This window comes from Panulirus ornatus, chromosome 13, assembly GCF_036320965.1.
Source record: "Panulirus ornatus isolate Po-2019 chromosome 13, ASM3632096v1, whole genome shotgun sequence".
NCBI lineage: Eukaryota > Metazoa > Arthropoda > Malacostraca > Decapoda > Palinuridae > Panulirus > Panulirus ornatus.
The window spans coordinates 15,284,735-15,290,734 of NC_092236.1; positions in this window are offsets into that span (position 1 = coordinate 15,284,735).

The window sequence follows — 6,000 nt, forward strand, 5'->3', positions numbered from 1 at the left end:
ATAGGAAACAACTAAGGAAAATGATTATGCATGTGCAACCAAGCTCTGAAATAAAAATAAAAAGTGTGGTTGAGAGAGCACATACACGTCCACACACGCACATATACATACACACACTCAGACATATACATATATACACAATTCATACCGTCTGCCCTTATTCATTCCCGTCGCCACCCCGCCACACATGACATGACAGCCCCCTTCCCCCGCATGTGTGCGAGGTAGCGCTAGGAAAAGACAAAGAAGGCCACATTCGTTCACACTCAGTCTCTAGCTGTCATATATAATGCACCTAAACCAAAGCTCCCTTTCAACATCCAGGCCCCACAAAACTTTCCATAGTTTACCCCAGACCCTTCACGTGCCCTGGTTCAATCCATTGACAGCACGTCTACCTCGGTATACCACATCGTTCCAATTCACTCTATTCCTTGCACGCCTTTCACCCTCCTGCATGTTCAGGCCCCGATAACTCTAAATCTTTTTCACTCCATCTTTTCACCTCCAATTTGGCCTCCCACTTCTCCTCGTTCCCTCCACCTCTTGACACATATATCCTCTTTGTCAATCTTTCTTCACTCATTCTCTCCATGTGACCAAACCATTTCAAAACACCCTCTTCTGCTCTCTCAACCACACTCTTTTTATCATCACACATCTCTCTTACCCTTTCATTACTTACTCGATCAAACCACCTCACACCACATATTGTCCTTAAACATCTTATTTACAGCACATCCACCCTCCTCTGCACAACTCTGTCTATAGCCCACGCCTCGCAACCATGTAACATTGTTGGAACCACTATTCCTTCAAACATACCCATTTTTGCTTTCCAAAATAACGTTCTCGACTTCCACACATTTTTCAACGCTCCCAGAACTTTTGCCCCCTCCCCCACCATATGATTCACTTCCGCTTCCATCCGCTGCCAAATCCACTCCCAGATTTCTAAAACACTTCACTTCCTCCAGTTTTTCTCCATTCAAACTTACCTCCCAATTGACTTGTCCCTTTAACCCTACTGTACCTAATAACCTTGCTCTCATTCACAATTACTCTCAGCTTTCTTCTTTCACACACTTTACCAAACTCAGTCACCAGCTTCTGCACTTTCTCACCCGAATCAGCCACCAGCGCTGTATCATCAGCAAACAACTGACTCACTTCCCAAGCTCTCATCCACAACAGACTGCATACTTGCCCCTCTTTCCAAAACTCTTGCATTCACCTCCCTAACAACCCCATCCATAAACAAATTAACCATGGAGACATCACGCACCCCTGCCGCAAACCTACATTCACTGAGAACCAATCACTTTCCTCTCTTCCAACATGTACACATGCCTTACATCCTCGATGAAAACTTTTCACTGCTTCTAACAACTTGCCTCCCACACCATATATTCTTAATACCTTCCACAGAGCATCTCTATCAACTCTATCATATGCATTCTCCAGATCCATAAATGCTACATACAAATCCATTTGCTTTTCTAAGTATTTCTTAGAAAAGTAAAGTAAATTGGGAGGTAAGTTTGAACGGAGAAAAACTGGAGGAAGTGAAGTGTTTTAGATATCCGGGAGTGGATTTGGCAGCGGATGGAACCATGGAAGCAGAAGTGGGGGAGCGGGCAAAGGTTCTGGGAGCGTTGAAGAATGTGTGGAAGGTGAGAACGTTATCTTGGAAAGCAAAGGTGGGTATGTTTGAAGGAATAGTGGTTTCAACAATGTTGTATGGTTGTGAGGCATGGGCTATAGATAGGGTTGTGGGGATGAAGGTGGATGTGTTGGGAAATGAGATGTTTGAGGACAATATGTGGCATGAGGTGGTTTGATCGAGTCAGTAATGAAAGGGTAAGAGAGATGTGTGGTAATAAGAAGAGTGGTATACTGGGGTCAATGTGCTGTCAATGGACTGAATCAGGGCATGTGAAGTTTTGTGGGGCCTGAATGTGGAAAGAAAGCTGTAGTTTTAATGCATTACACAAGATAGCTAGGGACTGAGTGTGAAGGAAAGTGGCCTTTGTTCTTTTCCTAGCACTACCTCTCATGGCACGCGGGGGGAGGGGGTGCCATTTCATGTGTGACGGGGTGGCGGCAGGAATGGATGAAGGCAGCATGTATATATGTAAATGTATGTATACACTGAAATGCAGAGGTATGTATATACATGTGTATGTGGGTGGGTTGGGCAATTCTTTTATCTGTTTCCTTGCACTGCCTCGCTAACGTGGGAGAAAGCGACAAAGTATAATAATAAATAATAATAATACATTCCACAGTAATACCATACAAACCCGTCGCCTTGCCAGCTTTCATCTTTCACAACCTCTTTTCTGTTTACTAAATCATTCTCCCTGATCTCACTTCACACACCATCTCGACCAAAACACCCTATATCTGCCACTATATCATCAAACACATTCAACAAACCTTCAAAATACTCACTCCATCTCCCTCTCACTTCACCAATACTTGTTATTATCTCCCCATTTGCCCCATTCATCGATGTTCCCATTTGTTCTCGTCTTATGCACTTTACCTCCTTCCAAAACATCTTTTTATTCTCCCTAAAATTTAATGATATATAATTTTCATTGAACATAATCGTTGTTTCCCACGCCAGCAAGGTAGTTCCAGGAAACTGACAAAGAATGGCCCATCCATTCATGTACACATATTTATAAACAAATCCCCATATTTGCACACACACAGACATTTACATATATACCCATGTACAAATTCATACTTGCTTGCCTTCGTCCATTCCTGTCACGACCCCATCCCACAGGAAACACCATCACTATCCCCCGCTTCAGCTCCCTATCAATATCCAGGCCCCACAGACCTTCCTAAGGCTTACCCCAGACATTTCATATATATGTATGTCCGTGTGTCAGAGGTGGAGGGAACAAGAAGCAAGAGACCAAATTGGAGGTGGAAGGATGGAGTGAAAAAAAATTTTGAGCGATCGGGGCCTGAACATACAGGAGGGTGAGAGGCATGCAAGGAATAGAGTGAACTGGAATGGTGTGGTATACTGGGGTCGACATGCTGTCAATGAACTTAACCAGGGTATATGAAGTGTCCAGGGTAAATCATGGAAAGGTCTATGGGGCTTGGATGTGGATAGGGATTTGTGGTTTTGGTGCATTACATTTAGAGACTGAGAGTGAAAGAATGTGACCTTTTTGTCTATGGGAAGTGATGCTGTTTCTTGTGCAGCAGGGTAGTACCTGGGATGGATGAAGGTAAGCAAGTATGAATATGTACATGTCTGTGTGTATATGTTGATATATATATATATATATATATATATATATATATATATATATATAATTTTTTTTTCTTTTTTTTGCTGTCTCCCGTGTTTGCGAGGTAGCGCAAGGAAACAGACGAAAGAAATGGCCCAACCCACCCCCATACACATGTGTATACATACGTCCACACACGCAAATATACATACCTACACAGCTTTCCATGGTTTACCCCAGACGCTTCACATGCCCTGATTCAATCCACTGACAGCACGTCAACCCCAGTATACCACATCGATCCAATTCACTCTATTCCTTGCCCTCCTTTCACCCTCCTGCATGTTCAGGCCCCGATCACACAAAATCTTTTTCACTCCATCTTTCCACCTCCAATTTGGTCTCCCACTTCTCCTCGTTCCCTCCACCTCCGACACATATATCCTCTTGGTCAATCTTTCCTCACTCATTCTCTCCATGTGCCCAAACCATTTCAAAACACCCTCTTCTGCTCTCTCAACCACGCTCTTTTTATTTCCACACATCTCTCTTGCCCTTACGTTACTTACTCGATCAAACCACCTCACACCACACATTGTCCTCAATCATCTCATTTCCAGCACATCCATCCTCCTGCGCACAACTCTGTCCATAACCCACGCCTCGCAACCATACAACATTGTTGGAACCACTATTCCTTCAAACATACCCATTTTTGCTTTCCGAGATAATGTTCTCGACTTCCACACATTCTTCAAGGCTCCCAGAATTTTCGCCCACTCCCCCACCCTATGATCCACTTCCGCTTCCATGGTTCCATCCGCTGCCAGATCCACTCCCAGATATCTAAAACACTTTACTTCCTCCATTCAAACTTACCTCCCAATTGACTTGACCCCCAACCCTACTGTACCTAATAACCTTGCTCTTATTCACATTTACTCTTAACTTTCTTCTTTCACACACTTTACCAAACTCAGTCACCAGCTTCTGCAGTTTCTCACATGAATCAGCCACCAGCGCTGTATCATCAGCGAACAACAACTGACTCACTTCCCAAGCTCTCTCATCCCCAACAGACTTCATACTTGCCCCTCTTTCCAAAACTCTTGCATTCACCTCCCTAACAACCCCATCCATAAACAAATTAAACAACCATGGAGACATCACACACCCCTGCCACAAACCTACATTCACTGAGAACCAATCACTTTCCTCTCTTCCTACATGTACATATGCCTTACATCCTCGATGTATGTGCATATGAGTGGATGGGCTATTCTTCGTCTGTTTCCTGGTGCTACCTCGCTGATGCAGGAAACGGCAATCAAGTATAATAAATATAAAAATAAATATTGTAAGGGAGGGTATTGGTTGAGAGGATGAAGGCATGTGGAGAGCATCAGACTAGGGAGGAGCAGTATGTTTCAGAAATGGTACAGGATGTGTGGATCATGTGTTTGCTTTGAAGAATGTAAGAAATACTTGCAAAAACAGATGGATTTGTATGTAGCATTTATGGATCTGAAGGCATATGATAGGGTTGATAGAGATGCTTTGTGGAAGGTCTTAAGAGTATATGGTGTGGGAGGTAAGCTGCTGGAAGCAGTGGGGAGTTTTTACCAAGGATGTAAGGTATGTGAACGAGTAGGAACAGCGGAGAGTTACTGGTTACCAGTGAAGGTCGGTCTGCAGCAGGGATGTCCCAGTGTTTGTTTAATTTGGTTATGGGTGGGGTGTTTAGAGAAGTAAATACAAGAGTTTTGGAGAGAGAGGGCAAGTATGCAGTCTGTTGGGATGAGAGTGAGTCAGTTGTTGTTTGCTGATGACACAGCACTGGTGGCTGATTTAAGTGAGAAACTGCAGAAGTTGGTGACTGAGTGTGAAAGGAGAAAGTTAAGAGTAAATATGAATGAGAGCAAGGTTAAGTATTAAATTCATTAGGGTTAAGGGACAATTTAATTGGGATGTAAGTTTGAATGGAGAAAAAATTGGAGGAAGTGAAATGTTTTAGATATCCGGGATTGGACTTAGCAGCAACTAAAAGAGGTGGAAGCGGGGGCTGGAAATCCTTCCCTCCTGATTTACTTTTCCAAAAGAAGGAACAAAGAGGGAGGCAAAGTGAGGATTTTCCTTCTGAGGTTCAAGTCATCTGTTCTTGATGCTACCTAACGTATGGGAAGTGGCAAATATGTATGAAAAAATATATATGTTTATTCATAACTAAAACTATTTTAAGTTAATGCCATGTGATAATAATGCACTGAAATATCTCTAAGCACAAAACATTTCAATGAAACTTCCACTGTCTACTCACCTACATCTTGTATACCTTTTCTTATTTTACTGCAGCATGGACCATACATACATTATGGTTTAATAAATACTACTTGTGATTCAAACATCAGGGTGCAATGTCTAAAACGTATTTACTCTTCCTAAGCAAAAGCCTATGTTTACAAAGCACCCATAGCTTATTAATAGTCATATTTTTTGTGTGTAAACAATATGGAGTCACTGTAATGAACCATCTGAAGGCTGTCACCAATTAAATCCTTCATGAATAGGGTTATGCTACAAATAATCAAAACAATGCCTTACCTAATTTCAACTTCAAATGTAATGAACAACAGGGTAAGAATCCGTGCTTCAAGAACAAGAACACTAAAGTATGTTATGTATAAATAAGTGAATCTTTCCACCTGTCTAAACATTAACTTCATTAATGATAACTTTCTTA